The sequence below is a fragment of the Poromitra crassiceps genome (genome assembly GCF_964638095.1).
Source record: "Poromitra crassiceps genome assembly, contig: HAP1_SCAFFOLD_610, whole genome shotgun sequence".
Classification (NCBI taxonomy): domain Eukaryota; kingdom Metazoa; phylum Chordata; class Actinopteri; order Beryciformes; family Melamphaidae; genus Poromitra; species Poromitra crassiceps.
Genome location: NW_028151798.1, coordinates 48,132 through 61,765, shown reverse-complemented (window position 1 = coordinate 61,765; position 13,634 = coordinate 48,132). Strand labels below are relative to the sequence as shown.

The 13,634-nt window shown below is 40.0% G+C and overlaps 1 long non-coding RNA gene across 1 annotated transcript; it reads left to right on the top strand.

Moving 5' to 3' along the window:
- Window positions 1-10,470: 10,470 nt before the first annotated feature.
- LOC310771406 lies at window positions 10,471-12,552 on the top strand. Its single transcript, XR_014552426.1, has 3 exons — window positions 10,471-10,581; window positions 10,991-11,087; window positions 11,845-12,552. It is a non-coding gene; the product is annotated as an uncharacterized lncRNA (long non-coding RNA).
- The last annotated feature ends 1,082 nt before the right edge of the window (window positions 12,553-13,634 follow it).

Below are 13,634 nucleotides of genomic sequence, written 5' to 3'. Positions count from 1 at the left end.
TTTTTTTTTTTTTTCAAAAATCAGACTTGACACCAGAGAGGCTGAATACCGCACTGAGTCAATGCGGTCTTAGCCTCTCTGGTGTCAACACTCTGTCTGATTTTGGATTTTTTTTTTTTTTTTCCAAAATCAGACTTGACACCAGAGAGGCTGAATACCGCACTGAGTCAATGCAGTCTTAGCCTCTCTGGTCTCAACACTCTGTCTGATTTTGGATTTTTTTTTTTTTTTTTTCCAAAATCAGACTTGACACCAGAGAGGCTGAATACCGCACTGAGTCAATGCGGTCTTAGCCTCTCTGGTCTCATAACTCTGTCTGATTTTGGATTTTTTTTTTTTTCCAAAATCAGACTTGACACCAGAGAGGCTGAATACCGCACTGAGTCAATGCGGTCTTAGCCTCTCTGGTCTCAACACTCTGTCTGATTTTGGATTTTTTTTTTTTTTTCCCAAAATCAGACTTGACACCAGAGAGGCTGAATACCGCACTGAGTCAATGCGCTCTTAGCCTCTCTGGTCTCAACACTCTGTCTGATTTTGGATTTTTTTTTTTTTTTTCCAAAATCAGACTTGACACCAGAGAGGCTGAATACCGCACTGAGTCAATGCGGTCTTAGCCTCTCTGGTCTCAACACTCTGTCTGATTTTGGATTTTTTTTTTTTTTTCCAAAATCAGACTTGACACCAGAGAGGCTGAATACCGCACTGAGTCAATGCGGTCTTAGCCTCTCTGGTCTCATAACTCTGTCTGATTTTGGATTTATTTATTTTTTTTCCAAAATCAGACTTGACACCAGAGAGGCTGAATACCGCACTGAGTCAATGCGGTCTTAGCCTCTCTGGTCTCAACACTTTGTCTGATTTTGGATTTTTTTTTTTTTTTTTTTCCAAAATCAGACTTGACACCAGAGAGGCTGAATACCGCACTGAGTCAATGCGGTCTTAGCCTCTCTGGTCTCAACACTCTGTTTGATTTTGGATTTTTTTTTTTTTTTTTCCAAAATCAGACTTGACACCAGAGAGGCTGAATACCGCACTGAGTCAATGCGGTCTTAGCCTCTCTGGTGTCAACACTCTGTCTGATTTTGGATTTCTTTTTTTTTTTCCAAAATCAGACTTGACACCAGAGAGGCTGAATACCGCACTGAGTCAATGCAGTCTTAGCCTCTCTGGTCTCAACACTCTGTCTGATTTTTGATTTTTTTTTTTTTTTTTCCAAAATCAGACTTGATACCAGAGAGGCTGAATACCGCACTGAGTCAATGCAGTCTTAGCCTCTCTGGTCTCAACACTCTGTCTGATTTTGGATTTTTTTTTTTTTTTTTTCCAAAATCAGACTTGACACCAGAGAGGCTGAATACCGCACTGAGTCAATGCGGTCTTAGCCTCTCTGGTGTCAACACTGTCTGATTTTGGATTTTTTTTTTTTTCCAAAATCAGACTTGACACCAGAGAGGCTGAATACCGCACTGAGTCAATGCGGTCTTAGCCTCTCTGGTCTCAACACTCTGTCTGATTTTGGATTTTTTTTTTTTTTTTCCCAAAATCAGACTTGACACCAGAGAGGCTGAATACCGCACTGAGTCAATGCGCTCTTAGCCTCTCTGGTCTCAACACTCTGTCTGATTTTGGATTTTTTTTTTTTTTTTCCAAAATCAGACTTGACACCAGAGAGGCTGAATACCGCACTGAGTCAATGCGGTCTTAGCCTCTCTGGTCTCAACACTCTGTCTGATTTTGGATTTTTTTTTTTTTTTCCAAAATCAGACTTGACACCAGAGAGGCTGAATACCGCACTGAGTCAATGCGGTCTTAGCCTCTCTGGTCTCAACACTTTGTCTGATTTTGGATTTTTTTTTTTTTTTTTTTCCAAAATCAGACTTGACACCAGAGAGGCTGAATACCGCACTGAGTCAATGCGGTCTTAGCCTCTCTGGTCTCAACACTCTGTTTGATTTTGGATTTTTTTTTTTTTTTTTCCAAAATCAGACTTGACACCAGAGAGGCTGAATACCGCACTGAGTCAATGCGGTCTTAGCCTCTCTGGTGTCAACACTCTGTCTGATTTTGGATTTCTTTTTTTTTTTCCAAAATCAGACTTGACACCAGAGAGGCTGAATACCGCACTGAGTCAATGCAGTCTTAGCCTCTCTGGTCTCAACACTCTGTCTGATTTTGGATTTTTTTTTTTTTTTTTCCAAAATCAGACTTGATACCAGAGAGGCTGAATACCGCACTGAGTCAATGCAGTCTACCGCATCAATGCGGTCTTAGCCTCTCTGGTGTCAACACTCTGTCTGATTTTGGATTTTTTTTTTTTTTTTTTCCAAAATCAGACTTGACACCAGAGAGGCTGAATACCGCACTGAGTCAATGCGGTCTTAGCCTCTCTGGTCTCATAACTCTGTCTGATTTTGGATTTTTTTTTTTTTTTTCAAAAATCAGACTTGACACCAGAGAGGCTGAATACCGCACTGAGTCAATGCGGTCTTAGCCTCTCTGGTCTCAACACTCTGTCTGATTTTGGATTTTTTTTTTTTTTTTTTCTAAATCAGACTTGACACCAGAGAGGCTGAATACTGCACTGAGTCAATGCGGTCTTAGCCTCTCTGGTGTCAACACTCTGTCTGATTTGGGATTTTTTTTTTTTTTTCCCAAAATCAGACTTGACACCAGAGAGGCTGAATACCGCACTGAGTCAATGCGGTCTTAGCCTCTCTGGTCTCAACACTCTGTCTGATTTTGGATTTTTTTTTTTTTTTTCCAAAATCAGACTTGACACCAGAGAGGCTGAATACCGCACTGAGTCAATGCGGTCTTAGCCTCTCTGGTGTCAACACTCTGTCTGATTTTGGATTTTTTTTTTTTTTTCCAAAATCAGACTTGACACCAGAGAGGCTGAATACCGCACTGAGTCAATGCGGTCTTAGCCTCTCTGGTCTCAACACTTTGTCTGATTTTGGATTTTTTTTTTTTTTTTTTTCCAAAATCAGACTTGACACCAGAGAGGCTGAATACCGCACTGAGTCAATGCGGTCTTAGCCTCTCTGGTCTCAACACTCTGTTTGATTTTGGATTTTTTATTTTTTTTCCAAAATCAGACTTGACACCAGAGAGGCTGAATACCGCACTGAGTCAATGCGGTCTTAGCCTCTCTGGTGTCAACACTCTGTCTGATTTTGGATTTCTTTTTTTTTTTCCAAAATCAGACTTGACACCAGAGAGGCTGAATACCGCACTGAGTCAATGCAGTCTTAGCCTCTCTGGTCTCAACACTCTGTCTGATTTTGGATTTTTTTTTTTTTTTTTCCAAAATCAGACTTGATACCAGAGAGGCTGAATACCGCACTGAGTCAATGCAGTCTACCGCATCAATGCGGTCTTAGCCTCTCTGGTGTCAACACTCTGTCTGATTTTGGATTTTTTTTTTTTTTTTTTCCAAAATCAGACTTGACACCAGAGAGGCTGAATACCGCACTGAGTCAATGCGGTCTTAGCCTCTCTGGTCTCAACACTCTGTCTGATTTTGGATTTTTTTTTTTTTTCCAAAATCAGACTTGACACCAGAGAGGCTGAATACCGCACTGAGTCAATGCGGTCTTAGCCTCTCTGGTCTCATAACTCTGTCTGATTTTGGATTTTTTTTTTTTTTTTCAAAAATCAGACTTGACACCAGAGAGGCTGAATACCGCACTGAGTCAATGCGGTCTTAGCCTCTCTGGTCTCAACACTCTGTCTGATTTTGGATTTTTTTTTTTTTTTTTTCTAAATCAGACTTGACACCAGAGAGGCTGAATACTGCACTGAGTCAATGCGGTCTTAGCCTCTCTGGTGTCAACACTCTGTCTGATTTGGGATTTTTTTTTTTTTTTCCCAAAATCAGACTTGACACCAGAGAGGCTGAATACCGCACTGAGTCAATGCGGTCTTAGCCTCTCTGGTCTCAACACTCTGTCTGATTTTGGATTTTTTTTTTTTTTTTCCAAAATCAGACTTGACACCAGAGAGGCTGAATACCGCACTGAGTCAATGCGGTCTTAGCCTCTCTGGTGTCAACACTCTGTCTGATTTTGGATTTTTTTTTTTTTTTCCAAAATCAGACTTGACACCAGAGAGGCTGAATACCGCACTGAGTCAATGCGGTCTTAGCCTCTCTGGTCTCAACACTTTGTCTGATTTTGGATTTTTTTTTTTTTTTTTTTCCAAAATCAGACTTGACACCAGAGAGGCTGAATACCGCACTGAGTCAATGCGGTCTTAGCCTCTCTGGTCTCAACACTCTGTTTGATTTTGGATTTTTTATTTTTTTTCCAAAATCAGACTTGACACCAGAGAGGCTGAATACCGCACTGAGTCAATGCGGTCTTAGCCTCTCTGGTGTCAACACTCTGTCTGATTTTGGATTTCTTTTTTTTTTTCCAAAATCAGACTTGACACCAGAGAGGCTGAATACCGCACTGAGTCAATGCAGTCTTAGCCTCTCTGGTCTCAACACTCTGTCTGATTTTTGATTTTTTTTTTTTTTTTTCCAAAATCAGACTTGATACCAGAGAGGCTGAATACCGCACTGAGTCAATGCACCCTTACGAAAAAGTCACATGTAATTCACATGTGAAATCTTCCATTTCACATGTGAAAACTCACTTTCACATGTGAAACGTGCAATCTCACATGTGAAATGAAATATTCCACATGTGAAAATATAATGTGTGTCAAAGTCACATGTGAAACCTGCAATCTCACATGTGATTATGCTTTATTCACATGTGAAATAAAAACGTTCACATGTGAAAGTATAATGTGTGTCAAAGTCACATGTGAAACTTGCAATCTCACATGTGATTATGATTTATTCACATGTGAAAGACATTTTCCACATGTGATAATTTTACGTGTGTCAAAGTCACATGTGAAACGTGCAATCTGACATGTGATTATGATTTATTCACATGTGAATAACATTGTCCACATGTGAGAATTTAATGTGTGTCAAAGTCACATGTGAAACATGCAATCTCACATGTGATTATGATTTATTCACATGTGAAAGACATTTTCCACATGTGATAATTTTATGTGTGTCAAAGTCACATGTGAAACATGCAATCTCACATGTGATTATGATTTATTCACATGTGAATGACATTTTCCACATGTGAAAATGTTATGTGTGTCAATGTCACATGTGAAACTTGCAATCTCACATGTGATTATGATTTATTCACATGTGAAAGACATTTTCCACATGTGATAATTTTACATGTGTCAAAGTCACATGTGAAACGTGCAATCGCACATGTGATTATGCTTTATTCACATGTGAATAACATTTTCCACATGTGAGAATTTAATGTGTGTCAAAGTCACATGTGAAACATGCAATCTCACATGTGATTATGATTTATTCACATGTGAAAGACATTTTCCACATGTGAAAATGTTATGTGTGTCAAAGTCACATGTGAAACATGCAATCTCACATGTGATTATGATTTATTCACATGTGAATGACATTTTCCACATGTGAAAATGTTATGTGTGTCAATGTCACATGTGAAACTTGCAATCTCACATGTGATTATGATTTATTCACATGTGAAAGACATTTTCCACATGTGATAATTTTACATGTGTCAAAGTCACATGTGAAACGTGCAATCGCACATGTGATTATGCTTTATTCACATGTGAATAACATTTTCCACATGTGAGAATTTAATGTGTGCACTGATAAAACAAAAGCATGCAGCTTTTCATTCAATTTTAATTGTATCCACTCCAATAGCTGAAAATTAATAATTTGATAATCTAATATAAAGTTTTTTATTCATATTTATGGTTGAACCATTTTTTATTGTCGGATACAACGTAAAGTGGCAGCGGGATATCAGTCTTTAATTTGTGGTTTTCATCAAGTCTCTAGTATTAGATCAAACATCCATGCGCATGCGCAGTGTTGACAACGGAGAATAAAAGTATCTGTTAATTTCCCTCCAATTCTTTTTAACACACTCCGCAGTTGCACCAGTCGCACGGCACTGCTGTCCCGTGCTGAGTGAAGCCATTGAGGTCTGAGGTAAGGACAAAACATTTTTACATACTGGTAACGTTTTTCTTCAAAACTGGCCGTTCATTTTAGGTTAAAACAACTCGGCCAGACAGACGACAGCTAACGTAATGGGCTCAGTCAGCTCAGAATAGACGACAGCTAACGTTAGCATCTAGCTAGCTAACGTAGCATATGTCAGGCCTGTCATGTATTAAAATGCAGTTTTCTTGTCTCAGCGAGCAACAACGCCTGGATGGCGACATGGCGCATGTTATATTGTCTGCATTGCGTGCCAAATGTTAAAAAACAACTGCTATGGTTTGGTTTAGGGCATCTAACGTTTACTGCATGCTAGCCCCAGCTGCACAGAATAACTTGGTTTGAAGTAGCTAGGCTATCACGTTAGCTTAACCTAGCGTTACATGGTTTGGTTGAAGGGCTTTGAAGGAAATAAGACGAGCACTCGTGGTTGAGGTCATGGTATTGTTATCACAGTTCGCTAGCGTTAGTTAGCTTAATGTTAGTTGTGTGGGAATTGCTGTTAGCTAGCTGTTAGCTAACGTAAGCAATGCAGCATGTAGTAAGCCTGCCATTCATAGATACAATGCTTTTTTCTTCCTCCGTGAGCAACAGTAGTCTATTAGTGCAACGTTAGCTAAGGTCTGCATTGCATGCTGCTAACAGTGCATTGTTTGACACAATTGTGCCATGAAAATGCCTCCAGCACACAGAAAATAAAACGTGAGCTAGCTGGCAGCTTCCCATGCTAAGGAAAATATGTGGAAACATAATCTGGCAAGTGCTGTTTGTTACTTTTATTGTTAAGGCCTGACTTTGTCAAAAGTTAGCTTGCTAAAGATTGAATTTTCCTTTTCTCTTGCAGTGCAACCTCTGGATACATTGTGGTAAGTTCTGTTAATATCATAAGGGTTGTGGTTCTAAATCCCCTCTAATGCAGTGTGCTGCCTATAGTGTAAGTGAATGTGTAGCTATACTTGTTTTATTCACTGTAACAGGGTTCCTTGAAGTGCTTTGATTTTGAGGGGGGGGATCAAGTACTGCACCTTGAAAATAGCCTATTTCCAAACCAAGTGCTTGAAAGAGTACTTGAAAGTCTTTAAATGTAATCTTGTAATGTGATGTCTGTATGAACCCTGCTGTAGCTAGCTTTAGCTAAATAATTAGCAGTGGTGCCCATCATATCTATCCCCCTCTGTCTCTATGTGGCCATTTACACCTGGCATTAACATGTGTTTTCTGTGATCAGATTGCAATCGGGTAGTGCTTGACCACTTGAAAGTAAGGGTGTAGGCTAAACGTCCCCAAGACAGAGTGAGGATGGATACACACAAGCATCCAGTGTCTGTTCTATCATAGACTGTGCTGTACAGCAACTTTCTTCAAAAATATCTGGATCTCTAATATTTGCCCTATAGTACTTTTGGATACGAATAAGTGTGTGTGTGTGTGTGTGTGTGTGTGTGTGTGTGTGTGTATGTGTGTGTGTGTGTGTGTGTGCGCATTAACATTGAAACAATCATTTATGTCCAGTGTCCAATCCGATTTGACAAAAGATAAGCATGTGTGTTTTAATTTTACATGAGTTAATTAGATTAAATAAAATAAAATGCATTTGGTTCAACCGCAATTTTTTTTTATGTATGTAACCCCTGGTGGTTATATTCCCAGAATTAAAAGCAATAGAATTAAATATTTCCCCATACTCCCTGACTAAAAGCATTTGAATTAAATATAAAACTAAAAGTAAATATCCCCATTTAAAATGTGTATAGATGTACAGTGATTGTAGTATTAGGCTGTATCAAACTGTCAATTTCATTCCTGTAATCTTAACTGGTCCTGTCACTTTAAAAACAATCTGTAACCAGCATTGTTGTTCACAACGTACATGTTGTGTCAGCACATGTTGAGACAGCCTACCTTGTTTCACGTTCACCTACGTTGTATTCTGTTTCCCATTGGTCCATAAAGGGGGACATCACCTGTCTAACGTTGTGATTGGTTGTGAGTGGAGCAGGGGCGGGTTTGAGCTGGGGAAGCGGCCAGTGTGTTTTGGAACAGGCAAGCAGTCAGTCGCTGCAAGAGGAGGTTGGAGAAACCCGAATTTGATTTCTAGACGTTTACTAGTTTTAACTCGCGTTAAACTAACAGCGTGTCGGTTGCCAAGTTGTCAACCCGAGGACATTGGTAAAGAGGTGCTTTGCGAGCGCTGAAGAGGACTGGACGCTGGACAGAATCACTTGGTGGACGGCTAACGGTGATGTTCGTTAGCAGAGCTAAACAGTAACTGTGCAGAGCGTGTCATAGTTTTAGCCCACAAGTGGCTAGCGATAGCTGGTGTCTTGCCAGGCCAGTAAGACCTCGTGAAGCTAAGGCTAAGTATCCACCGGCGATCTCTACTGTTTCGGACGGGAGACAACAGAGGAAAATCTCCGCCTGGGCTTGGAGCTGCTAGCCCCGGCCATTCCGTTTCTCCTTCCCGTGGATCACAACTGCTGTTGCTGCGCTGCCTGTCCAGACATGCATCCGTGCTGATGATGACAGTACGATAAACGCGTTCATCTTGCTTGCTGAAGAGGTACCTCACACTTGATTTTAAAGCTCCCCTTGGAGTGAAGGGGCCATTTGGTTTGAGGCCACACCGATCCCAAGCTTCGAAACAGGCCTGCAACTGGGGTTAGTTAGGTGTGCCGGCTTAGCTAGAGGTATTGGCATTTAAAGGTGGGCCCACAATTTATATTATATAATACCAGAGGTAAAGCAAAGGGGTTTACATTTCATGTGCATTGTATAAAAATAAGGTTATTGACTGGGATATTATTTTGATATTTGAATTGCTGATTTCAGAGTTTGATAACATTCATTAGTGAAATGATGTTTGTCTGGTTGGTATAGCTGTTTGGTTATTTAATAATACTTACCTGGCTTGTGTCACAAACAAAAAGGTATATTTTCCTGTAAAAGAAAACGCATACTTGAAGGAAAAGTGAATTTATGTTAACTGTGATAATTGTTTTATTTGTTTTATAACTAAATCCCATTCTATTTTCATACTTACCTGAGTTGTGTGGATTTATGATTACTGTCTTGATATTCTAAGTGTTTGCCTTACCTGAGGGAATCCAGTACCTGGGAAACAAAACGGATAAAGTAATATTAGGCCATTGTGAGTTTAAAGGGTAATACACCAATTTTCAAAGTAAATAAGGGATTATAAGTAATTGCTGCTCTAGGTTTGGGTGCAATAAATAAATACATATAACGGTTTAAAATCACAGTTACACTCTCATACCCTACATTAAGAGTTATTTCATATAAATTAACATGGTATAGCATACAAATAGGACTATTTAAAGTTAAAAGGATCTGGAGCGCTGTATCTCAGGCTAGTGGATACGACGAAAGCGCTACATGTAGGCTATTTTTTTGTTGCCAGATTTCACAATAACACATAAAGGTCCGCAATACCGTGAAACCGTGGTATTTTTGTCCAAGGTTATCATACCAATATCAAAAACTCATACCGTTGCATCTCTAATTGTGACCACATTGAACACAAGTGTACATGCAATGCATCCTCTCAATCCACATACAACAACAGTCACTGCAGTTTTTCTACTGCTCTATGCTATGGAGCTTACCTGATTTCAATGTGAACACTGGAGATACATTATTACCAGGTGTAAATTAAATCAGGTTAATGTGGTCAAGCACTATCCGATTGCAATCTGATCACAGAAAATACGCCAGGCGTCAATGGCCTCTATCCCTGTCTCTGCCTCTCTCTCTCCTCTGTGTCTCTCTTTCCTCTCTCTCTCTCTGCCTGTGTCTCCCGTCGTCTCCTGAAGCCACTGCCGTCTCCACCACCACCACCCCACCCACACACGAAGTGCCGGAGCGGACTGGGACCCTGTCCCCTCTCCCAACAACGGTAGGGTCCTTATTTAGTCCTTACAAAATCAGCACATGGTTCTCATTACATTATTTTGAAAGTTCTGCCCGGCCCTCAAATTTAAGAGAATTGGGTCTGGAAATTCCTTGCAAAGTCTTTGAATTTGATTTTTAGGAGGTATGAGAACCCTGCAAATGTGACTAAAAAACAACAACATTCAAATAGGCTCTGCAAATATAGTGCAGATGTTCTCAGCATAGTGGTATACAAAGAAGCAAGGATATTAATTTAAATACACAAATACTATATAATATTATTTAGTCAAAAAAATAGATTTGGAATAAATACATTTATCTATTTATTTTTTATATTTTTTTATATTTATTTTTTGCTACTTTGACTCTGATGCGCTGCAGTCTGATCTCAGAAAAAAATGCATGTTAGTGTCAGGTGATAATGACCTCTATCCCTGTCTCCTTCTCTGCCTCTCTACTGTCTTTCCCTCTGCCTCTGTCTCTCCTGTCGTCTCCTGAAGCCACTGCTGCCTCCACCAGCACCACCCCACCCCTTCCCCATGAAACGGCGGAGCAGCCTGGGACCCGTGATCTCTGCAACAACGGTATGCTAATGTTTTCAAGCACACTATCGGATTGCAATCTGATCACAGACAATGCATGTTAGTACCATCATTTGATGATATAAGTTGAAAAACTTAAATGGATAGGCCACTTTTTGGGGAGTTTAGCGAATTTTCCATATCGCCCCCAATAAACATCGATATACACGTCTTCACAGCAACTGTCCGTGCAGTTTGGAGGGTCAGGGTGTGCAGTAGTTAAATGGACAGCACTAAAACAGGACCAAGCGGATCGCGGCTCAAAGTCAACAAAACACAGTGCCTAAAATATAGTGTAAAATAAATATTCTGGTCAAGAGGTCTGTCTTTTTGTTTTGTTTTGTTTGTTAACTTAAGTTATTTAATTTAATTTACCTTGAAGTAAATTTGTATTTTGTTGTTGTTCCAACAGACCAAGTGCAAGCTGTGTTCCCAAACACCAGTGAGGTTCTAATCAGACAGTGCATGGCCCAGAAGTTGAAGGATGTGAGGCAGTGCGACAAAGAACAGTAAGTTTCTCTAGTTTTCTCTATCACTGAAAGTGGGTGTAAAACGTATAGAATGTAACCTGACCTTAATTCATGCTTATATTATATTGATATATCTTAATTAAAATTGGCGGTGTCTGTCACGATTGTGATGTCATCAGTGATGTGATAAACATTTTCCTGCCTGAGGCTAAACTCGTGGGCGTTCTGAGCATGAAGGGGTGGAGGGGATGTGCCACAAGGCATCATCCTCTCTGCCGAAAAGCCATTAGAAGAAGGCTAACCTTGCATCTCCAGGCTCTCTCTGAAAGGAGAAGAGCCGATCTGTGCTCAATTAGTGTTCTGGTCTGATATCTGGTGTATCTCTCTGCCTGTATCGCTCTTTTTTCCCCTGCAGTGTTAGGGTTGTATTCGTTTCATAATAGAGCTGTAATTGTAGTCGGGGCGTAGGGGCACAGATTCTGTTGTAGCATTTTCTGTTGGATTTATTGCATCTCCATCCATTATCCATGGCACATTTTACAGCATCTGTTTTAGGGCATAGGGTGTTGCCCAAAATTCTGAGAATGTTGCTCTATGCATCATAGATTTTGTGTAAGTTATGGGACCATTTGTGAATATAAAGTCCTGAATCAAATGTTTCAGTTCACAGCCGGACTACACTAGGTTTGCCTAGTTTTGGTTGTAATACCCCAGTATGTTTGTGAAATTGCCTTGATTATTCTAATGATGTTAAAATTTTCACGGGGCTATTCTAATGATATTTAAATTTTCACAGGGGAACCAACAAGATCAGAAGACTTGTCAGCGGCAGAGAAGGTGTTCCTGAAAGGGACATGACACCCCCAAGTTCTGAAGTCTCACAGGAAGCTGTCCCTGAAAGGGACATGACAGCCCCAAGTTCTGAAGGCTCACAAGAAGCTCACATGACACCCTAGCATAGTTATTACAAAGGGATAGGCCACTTTTTGGGGAGTTTAGCTCGATTGCCATATCCCCCCAATATACACTGTCTTTACAGTCACTCTCGATGCAGTATGGAGAGAGGGGTCATATTTAGCGATAGAACGGTACTGCCGTTCAAAGGCAACAAAACAAAGTGCCAAAAAGCTCTATGTACATCTTGTGACTCGGGTACTAATCCAAAATGCAGAAAAACAATTTTTTGAGGTAAATAAATATTTAGTAAACATCGCTGCCGGGTGTACAGCGCATGTGCAAATAACGCATGCGTGGAAGCGCTGTCCACAGACAAACAAGGAAGTGACCCGGTATGGATTTACTATGGAAATAATGTTTCATGCAACTATGGATTATTATTTCATAGCATGGTGAATAAACTAGTCACAACATGTACACATGTGCATAGAGCTTTAGGCGCTGTGTTTTGTTGCCTTTGAACGGTAGTGCCGCCTCCACTGTTGTATCGCTAAATATGACCCCTCTCTCCATACTGCATCGAGAGTGACCGTAAAGACAGTGTATATTTAGGGTAAGTCGGGACAAAATGGCAATCGAGCTAAACTCCCCAAAAAGTGGCTGTTGCCATCTTTATTTTTCATCCATCAGAGCTGCAGCTTCACCTGCAATTGTTCCATGATCACTGTACATGTACATGCAATCTGTCAATCACTCCCTTTGATTTTGGTCTCCCGTTTGGAGTTGAAGTGGTGGCTGTTGCCATCTTTATTTTTCATCCATCAGAGCTGCAGCTTCACCTGCAATTGTTCCGTGATCACTGTACATGCGATCTGTCAATCACTCCCTTTTCTAGAGATGTATGATAAATGCAGTTATGAAAAGGTGAAGTTTTGTTAATAAATAAGATAATTTTATTCTTGTACATGTGTTGTGTGTTGCAAATAACCTACTGGTATGTGTCAAATTGTATGTAATCTGAAATTATGTGGAAAATGTGTCAAAGAAGGGATCATTCACATGTGGTTGTCTACTAATACATGTGAATGTTCCCACATGTGATCTTAGGACATGTGAATTTGTTGTTCATGTTATTCCATCCACATGGGAATATTCCCACATGTAATGTTGAAACCATGTGTGATTCTATGTTTTCCACATGTGGTTTTGGAGAAATGTGTTTTGGTTTTTCACATGTTATTCCAATTGGCATGTAACACATGTCCCAACAATCACATGTGGTTCAAGATCATGTTGGAAGGTTCATGTGTTTCAACCACATGTGAATATTCCCACATGTGATCTTGAACCACATGTGGTTGTTGGACATGGAAATTACACATTTCAACCACATGTTGAATCACATGTGAAAAACCAAAACGTGTGCCAAAACCACATGTGGTCCACAACATATTGAATCACATTTGGTTTTAATATCATGTGGGAATATTCACATGTGGAGGGAATAACAAAACCACGTGTCCTAAAACCACATGTGGTTCAAGGTCACATGTGGATATCCACATGTGAATATTCCCACATGTGATATTAAAACCACATGTCGATCACATGTGGTCTTAATCACACGAAACATGTGTCCAAAAACCACATATATTCCAGAATCACATGTGATTTCCCACATGTGAATAT